Raw genomic sequence first — 22,372 nt, 5'->3', positions numbered from 1 at the left:
GAAGGAATCCCCTAAGGGTATGGCCACATAGACAGGATGGTCAGCAGCACCAGGCAATGGGACCCCTGAGGGAATCCCATGAGTGCATAGCGTCCGACTGCATAGGCCCCAACAAACAGCAACTGAGGGGGATAATAACAACTGGCACCTCACCTTGTGGAGGCAATGCCCAGGGCAGGTCACTACAATCTCAAGAGAAGGGCAGACCCTGCGGCATCTGGCTGCTGGGCCTCGTCGCAATGTGAGTCCGCACTCAAGGGCTGCAGTCCTTTGAATCTGCTCCATATCACTCGGCTGCGGCAAATGAATGGCTCACTCGGATTGCAGCAGTGCAGTCCATAAAATCACTGCCATGTTTATGTCAGTTGGTGCCAGGGAGCAGGATGAATGGAGGATGCCGTGGTGTTTGGCACAAAGCCTTGTTAAAATGTGGCAGCCATCTTTGCCACATAAGCCACGACCCTGGAATGCTGTTATGTTATGTTAATGAAAATGATAATCTTGTGCTCAGTATCCCTCCTGAGTTTTGCCTTGTGCTGGAACTGTTATCGTAGGCCACAGGCCTCTGTGCACTGTACTTCTGCTAACCAGTGGTAAAGTACTATCCAGACATGGCAAAAAATACATTCAAACATGATTAATCCACATATTCCTAATTAGTACATACGTGGAAGTCCCCAGTTTATGGTACTACATGTACCCTAGGCCTGTAAATTAGATGCTACTAGGTAAGTGGGCTGCAGCACCTGTTGTGCCACCCACTAAAGTAGAACTAAAAAACATGTCCCCAGTCCTGCCCCTGCAGCCTGGGCATGTAGTTTTAAACTGCCCTTTGGCCTAGGCAAAATAGACCTTTTACCAGGTGTAAACCTTCCTTTTTAATAATTATAAGTCACCTTTAAGGTAGGCTCATATGGCAGGAGACATGATATTTCGAAAGCAGGACTTGTGTACATAAGTTTTACAATTCCTAGGAGGGAACTACTATGAAAGTCATGGTGGAAGGCAAGGGTCAAAGGCAGACTCCAATGGTTGCACCTCTTAGTGTCGTTCCCGTTGTTGGTGATTCTTAATGAAGTCACAATCGGTGTGCACAAACTGCTCCTGCCGTTGGCAGATGCAAACTGCCAGGCAGATATGTAAACATTGAGAACAAATGGAGTGGTGCACTATCCCAGTGGTTTGTTTCCGTAACGATAAATGGTCAAATTTCTCTTTTTTATGTGAGAAGCTTTCTTTATTTGATAATTCAACAAATATGTGCAACAAGCCTCAGCCAACGCGTTTCGTTCAAAGGGATTGACCTTCGTCAGGGCGGATGTATCGTGTCAAAGGGTTGAGTGAAACTCCAAAATATTCTGGTCTCCTTGCGGGAATGGACCGTATTCAAGTGTGGGCGGAGTCAAATGTGTGCTGGCGATTCCATGGCTTCCTTGATAAGAGCCCCAGAGATGCCTCTGCGCAGACACCTGCTCAGAGCCCTCTCTCCCTCAGTCATTTATTGTTCCGGAAACGAACCACTGGGGTAGTGCACCACTCCATTTGTTCTCAACTCTGAAAGTCATTTTTCAATGCTGTAAGGGTATCTTTTGCACAGACTAGCCCTGGGTTATCTTACTACACATAAGTCATAACCTTAGTTAGGGACCAGACACATTAATGATTGTTCCACTTAAAATGAATTGTAATTTCAAATCCTCTTTAATTGGAAAGTCAGGTATTAGGTTACTATACTACTTTTTAGAAAGTTGGCATTTTTCTGCCTAAACCAACTGTGCCTTTCTACCCAGGACTGTAAATAGCTGTCCTATTGTGACCTGTCTATTCTTTCCACACAAGGGAATAAAGGAGGACTAGGTGTGTTGGGAGTCGGACTTTGTGACAGGGTGTTTGGGGAGGGGCTGTACCCTGCCTTGATTGCACTATAAACAGCCCTGCCTGCTCATGCACAAAGGAACCTAAAACCACTCCTTACTTTGCATTTATCATATTAAACCGTTTAAAGCCAGAACCCAAGGAAGAGGAAGAACTAACTAAAACCAGTTCTGGGGTTAGTCCAGGGAATTTCCACACACAAAGACTGGAACCAGGTATAAAAGTAGCACCTTTAGAACCTCTCATCAGAACACTCTGTGTGCAGAAAGATGTTTAGACCTGCTTGCCTTGAACTCAGGCTCCCAAGAAGTGACTATATTAACAACAAGGGGAGACCCAAGAGCTATTAAAGATACAGTGTCCATGCTCCTAACCTTATCACTAAAACACAAAGGGGACACTGCAACTAGGACGTAGGATGCAAAAAGTCATCCTGAAACGTAGGGGTGCAAAAAGTCACCCAAACAAACAATTTAAAGGGAAGGAAGAAAAGGGGGGAAGGAGACAAAGAAGCCTAGGTATGAACACCCATCGTAACAAAGGCAAATATTGTCCTTAGTTGCCCTCACACACCCTTTGGATATCATGTTTCATCATACACCAATAGGATGTCATGCTTCATCATCGGGCTGTAGCTCCACGTGGGGCCGGCGCTGCAATCCCCCACGGGCCCCAAGAAGGGACACTTTACTGGAGATCTTTTAGGACAGCCGGAAGGTGCATGCAGGTGTGCGGGGAAAAGGAGGTATGGGGTAAGATGAGGGAAAAACCAGTGCCTAGTGAAAAATCAAAATATGGGGAGGGTTTATACGCAACAATATGTCGTAATGATATACCTCAAGCAGTAGTAACTATGAAAGACGTTCTTGTTCTAATAGGTATATTCACCTGATGAATCAAGGAATCAGGGGTCAACATGTTTCATGCCCGTAATCGCCAAAAGGTCGGTGGCATTTCGTCAGGACCAAAAACTTATAAGTGCACGTGAATTAAAAAACCTCTCAACTTAACTTAACAGGGCGGCCAGGGGGGTTATGTATCCAGACTCAGGCTACATCTTCTTAATGTGTCCCGCTCCTGTATAGTACCTAGGACAAAGAGACAGACAAAGATATACTTGTGTATGCATCAGTAACAACTTGATGTCATAACGTGTGCCATCAATGGTGCACATCTTTCAGAAAAAAGAGACAACAGTGAGCTGTACACAAGAGGCACACCGCAAAAATATAAATATACGAGTGCATGGGTAATAAGGCAGAATCGCCCCAAGATAGGCTCAACCATCACATGTGTGATAATGAACCCAATGCCTCGTGGTTGTTTTAAGAGAAGGCTCTAGATCTAGAGGGACTACCTTACAGGCGCAAAAAACAAGGAAAGATTAGATAGTTCAATAAATTAAACAAACACGTCTCACTAATTGAGGGGAGTGTTGGCTGGACCAAGAAGGGAAACCAGACTTTGTTCACGAGTGGTAATCACAAAATTAGCAACAAAAATAGCAACAGAAAGCAGGCTTACCTTGCTCATTGACGAGTGTCAGGCATGGCGTGAGCATCCTGCACTGACTCGTTGGCAAGTTTGTAAACACTAGTCAATAGAAAACATGAAAAAACAAGAGAATAGCTGAAGCGAACAACCATGAGCCAGCCTCCGACTCGTGCAAAAGCATCACAGAGTCTCGCGGCCGGGATCCCACAAGAGGGACCCGCTCTGTACTTACGTCGCTCTCAAGGGGCTGCCAGCTGTGAACCTAGTCGTATCGGATGCCTGCCAAGAAGACCCGGCATCCGGAGCTAGTTAAAAATGGAAGAAAGAAAGGGCATGACCCTCAAGGACCAACCCTTTCCGGGGGACGGAATGGTGCTCGCAAGGTTCAGCGCATGCGCAAGAGCACAGGAGCCGAAACGCATGTCCTCGGGTGGGACGGCTGATTTACAGCACATGCGCAATGGATACTTAATTAGAGGCCACTGACCCAAATATTGTAGGTATACCGGTGTTGGCCTACAAAGTGCATCCATACGTGCTCCTGAAGCACAAGGAAAGTTGAAAAAATTATTTCATAAATGCAGTAGTGAACCTTGCCGCCCAAACTATAACCAACTGTTGGTCTATAAACATGTTATCATACTGTAAATGGCTATGCCGAAGCTACTCTCATGTATACGGGAAATGTACAGTCTTCAATAAAAAATAGGAAAAATTCCTGAACCGATCTCGGAGCGCCTGCTCAAGGTGTTGACTCCTGGTCTAGGTAGTATAAACCAGGCAAGGGTGTAACTAATGTGTGGCCACGAGGTGGGCCAACATTACCTAAAAATGCGGATGTGGCCAATGTGCCAACTCACAAAGGAGAGGTGAAAAAGAGAGAAACACTTAAGGGTCTACGGCTGAGCCGCCGTGCAACTATATTAACAACAAGGGGAGACCCAAGAGCTATTAAAGATACAGTGTCCATGCTCCTAACCTTATCACTAAAACACAAAGGGGACACTGCAACTAGGACATAGGATGCAAAAAGTCATCCTGAAACGTAGGGGTGCAAAAAGTCACCCAAACAAACAATTTAAAGGGAAGGAAGAAAAGGGGGGAAGGAGACAAAGAAGCCTAGGTATGAACACCCAAAGGCAAATATTGTCCTTAGTTGCCCTCACACACCCTTTGGATATCATATTTCATCATACACCAATAGGATGTCATGCTTCATCATCGGGCTGTAGCTCCACGTGGGGCCTGCGCTGCAATCCCCCACGGGCCCCAAGAAGGGACACTTTACTGGAGATCTTTTAGGACAGCCGGAAGGTGCATGCAGGTGTGCGGGGAAAAGGAGGTATGGGGTAAGATGAGGGAAAAACCAGTGCCTAGTGAAAAATCAAAATATGGGGAGGGTTTATACGCAACAATATGTCGTAATGATATACCTCAAGCAGTAGTAACTATGAAAGACGTTCTTGTTCTAATAGGTATATTCACCTGATGAATCAAGGAATCAGGGGTCAACATGTTTCATGCCCGTAATCTCCAAAAGGTCGGTGGCATTTCGTCAGGACCAAAAACTTATAAGTGCACGTGAATTAAAAAACCTCTCAACTTAACTTAACAGGGCGGCCAGGGGGGTTATGTATCCAGACTCAGGCTACATCTTCTTAATGTGTCCCGCTCCTGTATAGTACCTAGGACAAAGAGACAGACAAAGATATACTTGTTTATGCATCAGTAACAACTTGATGTCATAACGTGTGCCATCAGTGGTGCACATCTTTCACAAAAAAGAGACAACAGTGAGCTGTACACAAGAGGCACACCGCAAAAATGTAAATATACGAGTGCATGGGTACTAAGGCAGAATCGCCCCAAGATAGGCTCTACCATCACATGTGTGATAATGAACTCAATGCCTCGTGGTTGTTTTAAGAGAAGGCTCTAGATCTAGAGGGACTACCTTACAGGCGCAAAAAACAAGGAAAGATTAGATAGTTCAATAAATTAAACAAACACGTCTCACTAATTGAGGGGAGTGTTGGCTGGACCAAGAAGGGAAACCAGACTTTGTTCACGAGTGGTAATCACAAAATTAGCAACAAAAATAGCAACAAAAAGCAGGCTTACCTTGCTCATTGACGAGTGTCAGGCATGGCGTGAGCATCCTGCACTGACTCGTTGGCAAGTTTGTAAACACTAGTCAATAGAAAACATGAAAAAACAAGAGAATAGCTGAAGCGAACAACCATGAGCCAGCCTCCGACTCGTGCAAAAGCATCCCAGAGTCTCGCGGCCGGGATCCCACAAGAGGGACCCGCTCTGTACTTACGTCGCTCTCAAGGGGCTGCCAGCTGTGAACTTAGTCGTATCGGATGCCTGCCAAGAAGACCCGGCATCTGGAGCTAGTTAAAAATGGAAGAAAGAAAGGGCATGACCCTCAAGGACCAACCCTTTCCGGGGGACGGAATGGTGCTCGCAAGGTTCAGCGCATGCGCAAGAGCACAGGAGCCGAAACGCATGTCCTCGGGTGGGACGGCTGATTTACAGCACATGCGCAATGGATACTTAATTAGAGGCCACTGACCCAAATATTGTAGGTATACCGGTGTTGGCCTACAAAGTGCATCCATACGTGCTCCTGAAGCACAAGGAAAGTTGAAAAAATTATTTCATAAATGCAGTAGTGAACCTTGCCGCCCAAACTATAACCAACTGTTGGTCTATAAACATGTTATCATAGTGTAAATGGCTATGCCGAAGCTACTCTCATGTATACGGGAAATGTACAGTCTTCAATAAAAAATAGGAAAAATTCCTGAACCGATCTCGGAGCGCCTGCTCAAGGTGTTGACGCCTGGTCTAGGTAGTATAAACCAGGCAAGGGTGTAACTAATGTGTGGCCACGAGGTGGGCCAACATTACCTAAAAATGCGGATGTGCCCAATGTGCCAACTCACAAAGGAGAGGTGAAAAAAGAGAGAAACACTTAAGGGTCTACGGCTGAGCCGCCGTGCAACTATATTAACAACAAGGGGAGACCCAAGAGCTATTAAAGATACAGTGTCCATGCTCCTAACCTTATCACTAAAACACAAAGGGGACACTGCAACTAGGACGTAGGATGCAAAAAGTCATCCTGAAACGTAGGGGTGCAAAAAGTCACCCAAACAAACAATTTAAAGGGAAGGAAGAAAAGGGGGGAAGGAGACAAAGAAGCCTAGGTATGAACACCCATCGTAACAAAGGCAAATATTGTCCTTAGTTGCCCTCACACACCCTTTGGATATCATGTTTCATCATACACAAATAGGATGTCATGCTTCATCATCGTGCTGTAGCTCCACGTGGGGCCGGCGCTGCAATCCCCCACGGGCCCCAAGAAGGGACACTTTACTGGAGATCTTTTAGGACAGCCGGAAGGTGCATGCAGGTGTGCGGGGAAAAGGAGGTATGGGGTAAGATGAGGGAAAAACCAGTGCCTAGTGAAAAATCAAAATATTGGGAGGGTTTATACGCAACAATATGTCGTAATGATATACCTCAAGCAGTAGTAACTATGAAAGACGTTCTTGTTCTAATAGGTATATTCACCTGATGAATCAAGGAATCAGGGGTCAACATGTTTCATGCCCGGAATCGCCAAAAGGTCGGTGGCATTTCGTCAGGACCAAAAACTTATAAGTGCACGTGAATTAAAAAACCTCTCAACTTAACTTAACAGGGCGGCCAGGGGGGTTATGTATCCAGACTCAGGCTACATCTTCTTAATGTGTCCCGCTCCTGTATAGTACCTAGGACAAAGAGACAGACAAAGATATACTTGTGTATGCATCAGTAACAACTTGATGTCATAACGTGTGCCATCAAGGGTGCACATCTTTCACAAAAAAGAGACAACAATGAGCTGTACACAAGAGGCACACCGCAAAAATATAAATATACGAGTGCATGGGTAATAAGGAAGAATCGCCCCAAGATAGGCTCAACCATCACATGTGTGATAATGAACTCAATGCCTCGTGGTTGTTTTAAGAGAAGGCTCTAGATCTAGAGGGACTACCTTACAGGCGCAAAAAACAAGGAAAGATTAGATTGTTCAATAAATTAAACAAACACGTCTCACTAATTGAGGGGAGTGTTGGCTGGACCAAGAAGGGAAACCAGACTTTGTTCACGAGTGGTAATCACAAAATTAGCAACAAAAATAGCAACAAAAAGCAGGCTTACCTTGCTCATTGACGAGTGTCAGGCATGGCGTGAGCATCCTGCACTGACTCGTTGGCAAGTTTGTAAACACTAGTCAATAGAAAACATGAAAAAACAAGAGAATAGCCGTCATGCCCTTTCTTTCTTCCATTTTTAACTAGCTCCGGATGCCGGGTCTTCTTGGCAGGCATCCGATACGACTAGGTTCACAGCTGGCAGCCCCTTGAGAGCGACGTAAGTACAGAGCGGGTCCCTCTTGTGGGATCCCGGCCGCGAGACTCTGGGATGCTTTTGCACGAGTCGGAGGCTGGCTCATGGTTGTTCGCTTCAGCTATTCTCTTGTTTTTTCATGTTTTCTATTGACTAGTGTTTACAAACTTGCCAACGAGTCAGAGCAGGATGCTCACGCCATGCCTGACACTCGTCAATGAGCAAGGTAAGCCTGCTTTTTGTTGCTATTTTTGTTGCTAATTTTGTGATTACCACTCGTGAACAAAGTCTGGTTTCCCTTCTTGGTCCAGCCAACACTCCCCTCAATTAGTGAGACGTGTTTGTTTAATTTATTGAACTATCTAATCTTTCCTTGTTTTTTGCGCCTGTAAGGTAGTCCCTCTAGATCTAGAGCCTTCTCTTAAAACAACCACGAGGCATTGAGTTCATTATCACACATGTGATGGTTGAGCCTATCTTGGGGCGATTCTGCCTTATTACCCATGCACTCGTATATTTATATTTTTGCGGTGTGCCTCTTGTGTACAGCTCACTGTTGTCTCTTTTTTGTGAAACATTTGCACCATTGATGGCACACGTTATGACATCAAGTTGTTACTGATGCATACACAAGTATATCTTTGTCTGTCTCTTTGTCCTAGGTACTATACAGGAGCGGGACACATTAAGAAGATGTAGCCTGAGTCTGGATACATAACCCCCCTGGCCGCCCTGTTAAGTTAAGTTGAGAGGTTTTTTAATTCACGTGCACTTATAAGTTTTTGGTCCTGACGAAATGCCACCGACCTTTTGGCAATTACGGGCATGAAACATGTTGACCCCTGATTCCTTGATTCATCAGGTGAATATACCTATTAGAACAAGAACGTCTTTCATAGTTACTACTGCTTGAGGTATATCATTACGACATATTGTTGCGTATAAACCCTCCCCATATTTTGATTTTTCACTAGGCACTCGTTTTTCCCTCATCTTACCCCATACCTCCTTTTCCCCGCACACCTGCATGCACCTTCCGGCTGTCCTAAAAGATCTCCAGTAAAGTGTCCCTTTTTGGGGCCCGTGGGGGATTGCAGCGCCAGCCCCACGTGGAGCTACAGCCCGATGATGAAGCATGACATCCTTTTGGTGTATGATGAAACATGATATCCAAAGGGTGTGTGAGGGCAACTAAGGACAATATTTGCCTTTGTTACGATGGGTGTTCATACCTAGGCTTCTTTGTCTCCTTCCCCCCTTTTCTTCCTTCCCTTTAAATTGTTTGTTTGGGTGACTTTTTGCACCCCTACGTTTCAGGATGACTTTTTGCATCCTACGTCCTAGTTGCAGTGTCCCCTTTGTGTTTTAGTGATAAGGTTAGGAGCATGGACACTGTATCTTTAATAGCTCTTGGGTCTCCCCTTGTTGTTAATATAGTTGCACGGCGGCTCAGCCGTAGACCCTTAAGTGTTTCTCTCTTTTTTCACCTCTCCTTTGTGAGTTGGCACATTGGGCACATCCACATTTTTAGGTAATGTTGGCCCACCTCGTGGCTACACATTAGTTACACCCTTGCCTGGTTTATACTACCTAGACCAGGAGTCAACACCTTGAGCAGGCGCTCCGAGATCGGTTCAGGAATTTTTCCTATTTTTTATTGAAGACTGTACATTTCCCGTATACATGAGAGTAGCTTCGGCATAGCCATTTACACTATGATAACATGTTTATATACCAACAGTTGGTTATAGTTTGGGCGGCAAGGTTCACTACTGCATTTATGAAATAATTTTTTTAACTTTCCTTGTGCTTCAGGAGCACGTATGGATGCACTTTGTAGGCCAACACCGGTATACCTACAATATTTGGGTCAGTGGCCTCTAATTAAGTATCCATTGCGCATGTGCTGTAAATCAGCCGTCCCACCCGAGGACATGCGTTTCGGCTCCTGTGCTCTTGCGCATGCGCTGAACCTTGTGAGCACCATTCCGTCCCCCGGAAAGGGTTGGTCCTTGAGGGTCATGCCCTTTCTTTCTTCCATTTTTAACTAGCTCCGGATATCGGGTCTTCTTGGCAGGCATCCGATACGACTAGGTTCACAGCTGGCAGCCCCTTGAGAGCGACGTAAGTACAGAGCGGGTCCCTCTTGTGGGATCCCGGCCGCGAGACTCTGGGATGCTTTTGCACGAGTCGGAGGCTGGCTCATGGTTGTTCGCTTCAGCTATTCTCTTGTTTTTTCATGTTTTCTATTGACTAGTGTTTACAAACTTGCCAACGAGTCAGTGCAGGATGCTCACGCCATGCCTGACACTCGTCAATGAGCAAGGTAAGCCTGCTTTTTGTTGCTATTTTTGTTGCTAATTTTGTGATTACCACTCGTGAACAAAGTCTGGTTTCCCTTCTTGGTCCAGCCAACACTCCCCTCAATTAGTGAGACGTGTTTGTTTAATTTATTGAACTATCTAATCTTTCCTTGTTTTTTGCGCCTGTAAGGTAGTCCCTCTAGATCTAGAGCCTTCTCTTAAAACAACCACGAGGCATTGAGTTCATTATCACACATGTGATGGTTGAGCCTATCTTGGGGCGATTCTGCCTTATTACCCATGCACTCGTTTATTTATATATTTGCGGTGTGCCTCTTGTGTACAGCTCACCGTTGTCTCTTTTTTGTGAAAGATGTGCACCATTGATGGCACACGTTATGGCATCAAGTTGTTACTGATGCATACACAAGTATATCTTTGTCTGTCTCTTTGTCCTAGGTACCATACAGGAGCGGGACACATTAAGAAGATGTAGCCTGAGTCTGGATACATAAACCCCCTGGCCGCCCTGTTAAGTTAAGTTGAGAGGTTTTTTAATTCACGTGCACTTATACGTTTTTGGTCCTGACGAAATGCCACCGACCTTTTGGCGATTACGGGCATGAAACATGTTGACCCCTGATTCCTTGATTCATCAGGTGAATATACCTATTAGAACAAGAACGTCTTTCATAGTTACTACTGCTTGAGGTATATCATTACGACATATTGTTGCGTATAAACCCTCCCCATATTTTGATTTTTCACTAGGCACTGGTTTTTCCCTCATCTTACCCCATACCTCCTTTTCCCCGCACACCTGCATGCACCTTCCGGCTGTCCTAAAAGATCTCCAGTAAAGTGTCCCTTCTTGGGGCCCGTGGGGGATTGCAGCGCCGGCCCCACGTGGAGCTACAGCCCGATGATGAAGCATGACATCCTATTGGTGTATGATGAAACATGATATCCAAAGGGTGTGTGAGGGCAACTAAGGACAATATTTGCCTTTGTTACGATGGGTGTTCATACCTAGGCTTCTTTGTCTCCTTCCCCCCTTTTCTTCCTTCCCTTTAAATTGTTTGTTTGGGTGACTTTTTGCACCCCTACGTTTCAGGATGACTTTTTGCATCCTACGTCCTAGTTGCAGTGTCCCCTTTGTGTTTTAGTCCCAAGAAGTGACTCCAATGGTAGGTTTTCTGACCTTCTGCTTAAGCTATAGGGACACAGCAAGCTTCTAGATGCCTCCCTGCAAATGCCCAGCTGGCCAGCACCAAATTGACCTGCCTGAATACTGCTGCTGGCCTCTGCTGGAGAGAGACCTAATCTCCAATGTGAGGATTTGGGTGTATTACATGGTATGGCTGGGTGGCCTTACCATGTAATACAATCGCCTAAACAGCATTGGGTCTCATCAGGCTCATATGTACAACTTTAAGCTCATGTGGTTGTATGGGTGGAGCTTATCATTGAAAGTTCTGTTGCCACCCTCGGCAGCTTTTCAATTTATTGTCCTTTATATATTTATCCATATTAATTTTTTTGTTCATGTTATCAGTATTTATCCATATGTGTTTTGTGCTCTGTGTAAAAAATGAAGCTGCATTTGGTATATTTCCACATTTAGTTAACCATCACACACATTCTCATGTTCTGATACATTTTAGCAATTTAAAGTACAATACAGTAATCTCAAAACATTTTCATAGATGAACAGCATAAACAGCTGTAGTTATTTAAGCTTCATTAGGATTTTTTTTAAACAAATGTAAACTCCTCTACCTATCAATCTGCACAGCTATTGACCTCACACTCATGATTGACAGTACTGAGTATCATCTAAAAGAAAGCTTATTTTTCTTATTCCTGCATATCTAAAAAAAAGTAAATGCAGACAGGAAAATAGATGGTTTTCTGTTTGTATTTATATGCAAAAATCAGTAAAAACAGGTAACTGGGAGCCTTAATTCTAATGTACAGTTAGGGGCTCATTACGATGTCAGGTGGAATGTCTCCACCCGACACTGTCTCGGACTCGGGATCGACCGACCGGATTACAATGCGACACTGTCCAGTTGGATTCCAATTGTTTCCAATGGGAGCTTGTGTTTACGGACAAAAATACAGCAGTAACACAGGCTCCTATGGGGAAATGGGATGTATGGGTAAAACCATGCAACCTGGTGCAAGCACCTCATCGTCCCTGCCACACATTGCAAAGCTTTACATGGTGATTTCCTACGTAGCCCCTCGGTGACCAACCAACAGCCTTTCCTTTTCAGAAAGGCCGGCACAGAAAGGCTGTTGCAAACAGACATTGTAATCCAGACGGCAGAAACGCAATCCATAGGGGGTTACGGTAAAGTTCTAACCGTCAGGAAGACTCTGTGAGTGGGTCGGACCGCTAACATTGTAATTGGGTGGTCAGACTGTAAACCGACCGAGTCAGTCAGAAGGACTCCGACAAGGTCGGAAAGCTTCTGAATGTCGGGCGGAGGCTTTCCACCCGACATCCTAGTGAGACCCTAAATGTATATTTATTTGTTAAATAATTACGTTAATTGAAATAATTTTGATACATATCTTGCAATAATTTCTAATACATGATAAATATATATTAATATTTTACTTTAGGTAGGATTTATTTTTTGAGACAGATTTAAAAATACATTTTTATTTAATTGAATCTATTTAAATACATTCATTATTTATTTCAAAGTTTATTTAATAGTGCAGTAGCCTTTACTATTTTATATTAATATTGAACATGAAATTATTTTTACTAATTTGATAAACTTTTTTACTTTTCCCTATACTTTCCCATATTTATGAAATGTTTGTAGTAGTAACTTGACACTCATAAATATGGCCCCAGCCCCTGAATTCAGGCGGTGGAGACATGTAAGTCTTCACTTTAAGGTACATTTACACTTTTAAACGGTGTATAGCCAAGCTAGTCTATTTACTACAAAGTCTAAGAGTAAACTCACAGTAGTAAGTTTACTCACCTGTGAATTTACCTTTGTGAAAGGAGTCCAAGGTGACCAAAGAATGTGACAGAAGTTATCCATTATGTTTAATAAGGTATTAGGTGTTACAGTTTTAAAAAGCATCCACAGGAAAGAAAACTCAAAGCTATATCACTCTAGTTATTTAAATTCTTATGTGTTCCATATTAAGTAAATTCTGGCAAAAAAATCTTCAAGGAAATCAATGATTATAAAATGATAGTATACGTATTTGCAGCTCCCTTCATGTGACTATAGGAAAATGCACCTGGTGTCAGGGAACACAAAGTGCTATGATCAGTATTTGCAGAAATTGGCTCCGCTACAACTCCAGACAGTGACCTCAGATCATGGTCCACCTACCTAACCCATTAGTGATCATTCAAGAGGATGAACCAGAAAGGCAGATTGTCCAGAGTGCAGGGCCCCAGACTGAGGAAAGCTATGAATCCCACCTTAAGGTCTGAAACCAACTACTTACAGTTCAGGAGACGCTTGAAAGCCATTCAACTCAGGCCTGGATTTTACCTGAGCTACTGAATAAGCAGCAGACACAGCAGAAGAATATTGACATCTACACTCTTCTATCTGATTGGACTTTCACTGTCTCTTTCTCTTCATCAAACTATATTGATTTGTTTAACTTTGATTTTTCAATGTTAACATTGGAAGTTACGCAATTGCACTGCTTATACAAAATGCATAAGTTTCATTAGGATCACATATTACCTAAATGTATAAACAATTACTACGATAGATTACAATTTCACATGTCCTAATTTGCTTTTTCAAGCAGGTGGCAAATGGAATCATCACATAAGTGGCTAAACTTTGTGGGCATTATTTATGAAAAAATAAGTATATATACAACCCACTGAGGTATGTGTGCCTATAGTGCAGATCTGCTACTTTTGGGAAATCATAAACATTTGCAGTAGTATGCCTGGAAATTTGCACCAGCAACTTATTTCAAGGCATTGTACTGAGAGTCTCAATCACTTGAGAGTAGCTGCTCCTAAAAGAAGAGAGAACCAGTCCAGTCGCAGGTCGGACTGGTGACAGGAGTTTTGTCTAGGGGTGTAGGTTGGAAAATACTCAGAGGGGTGAATTCCTCCTTGTTAATGAAGTGCCCTCACACACCCATGCAGGTGTCATGCTTTATCATCAGGCGTTGCTCCTCATGGGGATGACGTGGCAGTCCCCCACAGGCCATGTGAGAGGGCTTTTTCTCAGAGATCTTTTTGAGGAATGACGCAGTGGTGAGTGCGGGTGTGTGGGTTTTTTTGTGCTAGGTGGGTTAAACATATCGCACAGGTACCCTGGAGAGACTTTATTCTGGGGTCCATTAAATATGGTTAAACAGCTGGAGTAGGAATGGCACTCTTGACTTGGTGGACAGAGTGGGGAGTATTCTATTATAGTGCTAGTGGTGATCGAAAATGGTGGTGTTAGGTCGCCATGTTTTACGGCTCTTGTGGTCTCTAGTGGATCGAGTGGCATTTCTTCAGGACCGTGCGGCAAGCAAATAAAAGAAAGAAAAAAGGATTGGGACGGTGACACCCAGTAGCCCGATAATGATACCTAGATTCAGGTGTGGTCGGGTGGCACTGCACCCAATTGGATATGAACACTTAAATTGAGAAATCCAACCTACAGGGGAAGAAGGGAGACAAAAGACAGCGACAACACTTGTCCATCAGAAGCGGAATATAGATCATGCATCATTCAGATCATATAATGTTTGTGTAAAGGAGAGTCCAATACTTAGCTGAGTAGACCATCTCAGTGTGAAGGTGGTTGTAGTATAAAGTTGAAAAAGGTATACATGGTACACATGCCTAGAGCTGGTTGCGAAGTGAACCGGTCTGTAGCTCATCAATGCCATTATTGGTGTGGCAAGTATTCATGCGTTTTAAAAAAACAGTCTGCCGGTAGTGAAGTGAACCAGTCTGATGCTAATCCTTGGCATCTTAGTTTATAGCAAGCAGTCAAGCATGCAAAAAGAACAATTGATCGACAGAATGTAGAACAATGCCATACATTCACCCCAGTACCCAGATCTGGTCCTAAATCCATCTTATTTTTTGCTCACCATGCCATTTCAGTTTAGTAGCGAAGTGAGCTAAAAAATGATGATGGATTCAACCCAGATCTGTGACTGGGGGTGAGTTTCTGAAAAGTTTCAGCACTCCATCCATCATCCCCTTGAGTTTGCAAACCAGTCAAGCATGTAAATAATAGCATGCCATCACACACAGGAAGCATGCCCGGGTGTGGTGAATGAGTCAGTGGTCAAGATTCGTAAAAGAGGCATGCGCAGTGAAAGTCGGCCGGTATCGGCTCAGAGTGACATATGATATTGGTATCACATAAACTCAACATTCAACAAACAGACATACAAACATAAAAATAACCATACCCCGCATGTTGTCAGGTAAGGCTTCTTCAGCTAGGAGTGCAACTTTAAAGAGGTAAACCGAAAAAGGACATAGCGTAAAGGTTACCACTGTGTGGTCATGGAGTTAGTGTAAGAGCGAAGAGGAAGCACCCGTAAGGTGAGAAAAGCAGATGGAGAATACTCACATTATCCTACCGTAAAGCAAGTTGGCTACCTGCCCTCCGCGGTTCAACCCTCTAAGGTATTGTGCATTTGGTGCAGATCTACTACTTTTTGGGAAATCATAAACATACCCAGTAGTATGCCTGGAATACTGCACCAGCAACATATTGCAAGGCATTGTACTGAGAGTGTCAGGCAATAACATCAACTGTCTTCTATTCCTCCCTTGTGGAAATCTACACTGCATAACATTAGGCACAAAGAGAATTGAACTCCTCCAACTAAGCACACATGTTTTCCTTTTCTTTTTCTCTACAGAGAAACCATTTTAGTTTGTGAAGGAATTTCTTCTTCGAAATCCCCAGTTAATTCAGAGATTATCCATTTCCCTTCGCTATCTGGAGCATGAGTTACTGAGCTATTAGTTGGCACATCTATGGGTTCGCTAAGTAATTGCCCAAAAACATAGAAGTACAATATTACAAGTGTAACCTCATCTAACGACTCTCACGCCCTACCTTGTGCATGGGATTTCCTGCAGTGAATTTTTCTGAACTTGTGGCAGAGAAAGTCCCAGCAATAAATAATTAAAAAGTGCAAGGAATACTTTCCCAAATTCCTCACGGCGTAACTGGAAGCTTTTTTAGCCATACACATGCCGGAAACACATTTGTGAATTGACCCTGGATTTTTAAAACTAAATTTGATTGGCCTTTTACCACTGCATGTTTTTATTGTTTTCAGTTAAAAATGTGAGAAACTGCTTCGTAAAACTGAGCGAAAACGTCATCATTGACATTATTGTGTGTTTGATGGCATTCTTTAGCATTTTCTATTTCTGCAAAATACGAGTTTAAGCTGAATAGAAATTCAACTGTTTTTTATTCCAACTGCTATTTTTAAAAAAAATGGTAACCCCGCAGATTGCTGTCTCAGCTGTAGACCTGTAGCTAATTGTTCAGTTCAGTATCTTTCACTTCCGTAAATTCACAGTCTCCTCTCTGGGGACAACATTTAGTATACAAATAAATACTGTGATATGTGACATCTAAAATACCACTCTTATATTCTGGACATTCATTTTCCACACTAAGCAATTAGTCCAGTCATTGTGCTGTATTGCAAGCAGGGAACAGATCACAACATCTCCAGGAGCGGCGATTTAGCTGTGATAAATGTCAACCTTTCTTTTTTTATGAAGTGTTTTGATTTTACTTTCACACTCTGTAGGGGATTAGTTCCAATACTTTGATGCCGTTAAAAGCAGGTACAAATAGATTTTTTTCAAGTTCACACAATACACAGAGGTATTATACAATATTTCGAAAGTAAGTTTGCAAGTAATTTATCTCTTACTTACCTTAATTCCAACTAGTTTATATCGCTGCTGAAGTACACTCTGGCAATGAACGTTTTGTTCTATTCTCAAAAAATTCAATTTTATATTTCTATGGTATCATTTTTGTTTTATTTTTTGAATGTTTTTCCCCTTTAGACACTTATATAGGTACCCCTGTATAGGGATAGCTTTCACTGCTCGGACTATTGAGGTTATAAATGGCACTTCACATGCTTTTTTGCACATTCCTTCAAATATGTATTTTTGGAAACCACACATTAGTGCTCACCAATCTCTCCTCATAATGTCATTTTTCATGTGCCACTATATTTTTAGACATGTTACCTGCAACTCTGCATACCTAGTGACACTATTATAAATATATATTATTCTAATATGACTTTCTTTGGCTGCATTTTTCTTTTTTCTGCCTTTCATCATTGCATCACTTACATATGTCAGCTCTTACACTGCTATGTTTGAATGAACATTACCAGGTACCTTTTCTGGTCCCCGGACTATGCGAATAAACGAAATCATTTGCAGTTATCAAACTTTACATTTCAAAAGTTGCAGCACTTCATTTTCTATTACCACTGTATTTTTATAACCTGTCTTTCTCATGTATGAGCAAGATTAAAACTCACCAGAAAATCTTCCTTTGCATTATGCTAAGATGGCCAGCGATCTCCTTGCTATTTCGAAACCTTCTTCCTCTGGCACAAAACCAAAAAGAGAAAAATATGATCATTAATCACCCATTATGTCTTCTCATAATCCTGTTTTGACGACTATACTTGATGAGGTGAGAGGTCTAAAACCTTTTATGAGTGCCATCAATGAAAAACTTCTACAAATTGTGGATTGGTGGATCGCTATGGAGAGTATGTTGTTTGACATGGAGCAATGTATAGGTGATCTCTAAGATGTTGCTGTTAAGATTCCTTTATTGGAGCAAGAAATACAAAAATTAAAACTACATTCTGAGGATAAGGGAAAACAGAAATAAATGTAATAATCTTCATTTATATGGACTACCAGAAAATCTTGATGGCCCTGATCTTCTTGCCCTCTTCAAGAAACATCTTGCCTATACTTCTGGATCGTCAAAGTACCCCGCCTTGATTAGTCAACATGCACACTGTCTTGAATGACTGAAGCCTCATTCTACTAGACCCAGAGGCATTATAATGCTCTTCCTGGAATTTACAGACTTGAGGGCACCTAAAGAAAAACGTCATCTTGCCTGGTCTGGTCACAATATCTTCATTTCTCAGGAAGTCTCCAATTCCACTCTTGCTAAAAAAAAGTGATTCCTTGCTCTTCAGCCTCAAATGCGGCAGTTGAACATTTTCAATGGCATACTGCATCCTGTTTGTGTGAAATTACATATTCACTTGCCACATCCGTTTGTTGCCTGGAGGCGACTACTGCCTCCCTGGCTGAGGGGGTGGACACTTGCTGCCCGAGGACTTTGCTATTGCCACAGCTGGACCTCCCCGCCGCCGCAGACCACTCGACCAGCGGCCGGGGAGCGGGAGGACCACAGTCCCCATAATCCTTGGCGTGATTGCCACGCCCACCGACATGCGATCTTTGGCGCCCGGAGGCGCATTTAACAGCGGCGCTTCCCCGGCAGAGCGGGGATTCACTTGCCATATCCGTTTGTTGCCTGGAGGCGACTACTGCCTCCCTGGCTGAGGGGGTGGACACTTGCTGCCCGAGGACTTTGCTATTGTCACAGCTGGACCTCCCCGCCGCCGCAGAGCACTCGACCAGTGGCCGCGGAGCGGGAGGACCACAGTCCCCATAATCCTTGGCGTGATTGCCACGCCCACCGACACGCGATCTTTGGCGGCCGGAGGCGCATTTATCAGCGGCGCTTCCCCGGCAGAGCGGGGATTTACTTGCCACATCCGTTTGTTGCCTGGAGGCGACTACCGCCTCCCTGGCTGAGGGGGTGGACACTTGCTGCCCAAGGACTTTGCTATTGCCACAGCTGGACCTCCCCGCCGCCGCAGAGCACACGACCAGCGGCCGCGGAGCGGGAGGACCACAGTCCCCATAATCCTTGGCGTGATTGCCACGCCCACCGCCCCGTGATCTTTGGCGCCCGGAGGCGCATTTAACAGCGGCGCTTCCCCGGCAGAGCGGGGATTCACTTGCCACATCCGTTTGTTGCCTGGAGGTGACTACTGCCTCCCTGGCTGAGGGGGTGGACACTTGCTGCCCGAGGTCTTTGCTATTGCCACAGCTGGACCTCTCCGCCGCCGCAGAGCACTCGACCAGCGGCCGCGGAGCGGGAGGACCACAGTCCCCATAATCCTTGGCGTGATTGCCACGCCCACCAACACGCGATCTTTGGCGCCCGGAGGCGCATTTAACAGCGGCGCTTCCCCGGCAGAGCGGGGATTCCCTTGCCACATCCGTTTGTTGCCTGGAGGCGACTACTGCCTCCCTGGCTGAGGGGGTGGACACTTGCTGCCCGAGGACTTTGCTATTGCCACAGCTGGACCTCCCCGGCGCCGCAGAGCACTCGACCAGTGGCCGCGGAGCGGGAGGACCACAGTCCCCATAATCCTTGGCGTGATTGCCACGCCCACCGACACGCGATCTTTGGCGCCCGGAAGCGCATTTAACAGCGGCGCTTCCCCCGCGTCGCGGGACGCGCGCGAGCGCAGCCGGGCTAAGCCCGGGCAAAGGGCGGGCCCTTTGTGGCCCACTGAGGCCAGAGGAGGTCGGGTCGGGCGCACCCCTCTTACATCTTCATTTAAGGTACTTTAACCACCACTGATTGTTTGGCTTTGTGGATGAAACATGGCATATTTACATTCTCCCCGTATATATGCACTGAGAGGGCCAATATATTGACATATTTTCAACAGACTCGCTCCTTTTAAACGTCACTGAACTATATGGTGTACGGCCCCTAACATTATTTGCATTAATCGTTTATTTATTGATTTGCCGGATAGGATAGTCATTAGGATTTATATTGTGAACTGTTTAGCATATTTACATTGTCTCAACATGTCTCCAAGGGGCAGTCGCAGTAAAACTGCAGCTGGGGGTGCTTCAGTGATTGGCCCTATAGATAACTTTATTACCAGAGCCAATGATGCTATAGACCAGGGTATTTCACTTTTGGAACGTAGGGTTTCACGAGACCTAGCCCAAGCTAAACGTTCATCCCTTGGTCTTATTGCACTGGCAACCACACCTACACTCACCCAGGCCAGGCCTAGTAACATCAGACCTTCAATTGATGCACGTGCTGATATCCATACTATACCAAATGAGGTAAATCTATCTGCCTCAATTCCACTGATAGATTCTGATACAGATATAAGCACGGATTTGGAGAAAACTCCCAACTTAACTGTTAATCCTACCCCAGATGAAATATCTGTAGTCAGCACGAGGCAACTAAGAGGTAGACGGGAGGGTGCTATTCGAAAACAAGCACAACATGTATTAAAGTCCCGTACGTCCAAGGTTAGAAAACATAGTATGCCTAAAAGAAAGACTAGGAAAGGTGCTAACTCTAGCCCCCATTTCAGTACGAACAGGACAAAGGAGACCATTGAGGTAGATAGTGAGGTGCATCAAGAGGGGATGTAGGCATGGATGGAAATTCTGATGCTAATACTGCTAACACTGCAAATGACTACATGCTGGAAAGAATGGGTAACCTACTTAGTATCTATTTGTCACCCATAGAAAGTAGGCTCAGCCGCATAGAAAAACAATTAGCAGAATTAAGTATTCCCATTAAGAATATATCCAGAGAAGGTGCTCCCAATGGTGTGGGAGCTACATCAAGTTCCACAACACTTGCAGGCACTAAACCAAAAAACCCTCAAGCGCCAACTATAATTAAAAATACAACACTCAAACCCCCGCAGGCTTTAGATAAAGGGACCATCGTTAATCAGCCAGTAGCTAACTCCAGTATTACTAATGTGGCCTTGGAGCCAAGGAAGGACCAAAATACCAAACAACTGAAGGGGATTTCTAAGAGTCAATCACATACACCTCCAAATGATTCCCTTATGGTTCAGCCTCCCCCAAAAATCATTAGGCAGATTCCACTACGTATTAATCTACCACCTGAGTGTGGGGCATACGTGTTGGTCCTAGTTAATGTTTCAAAATTAAGGAAGGACCAAGAAGAAACCCCTACATCCCTTAAAAACAAAACCTTACATTGGTTAATTGCAAATTGTAATTTTCCTATCGAAGGGGCAAGGGAGATCATCCACACTCAGAGAGTGGGCTGGATAGGCCCACTGAGGAAAAAGTTTGAGGGGGACTGTGTAACAATAAACTTTAAATAACCCCAATGGGCGGAAAAAACATTGGCTAGCGCACCATTACCCTCACCCTGGGAATTTAACACTACTCTCCTTCCATTAGGCTATTTTTATAGACACTTGATACCCCCTAAACAAACTATGGCGAATAATTTCGCCATTTCACACCAGGATTTGAATTTTGGAGCAAGGATTAAATCCCCGCTTTTTTCCCAGAACCAAGATTTTAACTATCAGAATTCCCAGACCTGGCGTCATCAGGTCCAAACGCCAGCCCATTCTTTGCACTATCCGCAATTTTCAACTATGCCCCACTGTGATCATAGAGAAAGGCAATATCCAGCACTCACTCCTAATCAATTTATACCGATGAATGAAGCTAGGCCACTATTTAACATCCCCACTCATAATCGGTTTGAATACTTTTCAAATTTAGATGAGCAGGATTGACTGGATAAAATTGCTGATAGTAGCAATACCAGTAGCCAAGTCACAAATAACAGACATGAGGGACACTTAGTAATAACTGAAGAATGTTTAAATGAGGATAGCCTAGCGATAGATATGAATACTAATAGTGCCCCATCTGTAGTTGTCAATACTATTAAGGACATGCCAAAGAGTGTTGGGAGTAAGCCCACTAAGCATTGTAGCACCCATGGGTTATCAATTCTCAGTTGGAATGTGGCAGGCCTGGAATCTAGGCTTTCAGACCCCGCATGGGCTGAGATAATTGACGGTATGGATATTCTTATGTTCCAAGAGACATGGGCTGTTGGGAATTTATATATAGAAGGTTACCACTGCTTTAGTATAACATCACCCAAACCTAGTTTTGGTAGAGCAGTGGGAGGCTTGTTCACTGGGATTAAGATCTTGGCCGGTGGTTCAATTAGAGACTTATCCAGTGATAATCCTAATATTCAAATCCTTGAATATAAGCTAAAGTCAAAGACCAGGATTTATTTAATTAATTTTTATAACAATGATTTATATCATGTACCGAATAAGAATTTTCTGGCACTGTCAAAGGCTTTAAGTAAAGTGGAATGCACTTTATTATCAGATACAGA

This window comes from Lissotriton helveticus, chromosome 2_1 (assembly GCF_964261635.1).
Source record: "Lissotriton helveticus chromosome 2_1, aLisHel1.1, whole genome shotgun sequence".
Lineage (NCBI taxonomy): Eukaryota > Metazoa > Chordata > Amphibia > Caudata > Salamandridae > Lissotriton > Lissotriton helveticus.
The sequence above is the reverse complement of the archived record's forward strand: the minus strand, read 5'-3'. Positions refer to the sequence as shown.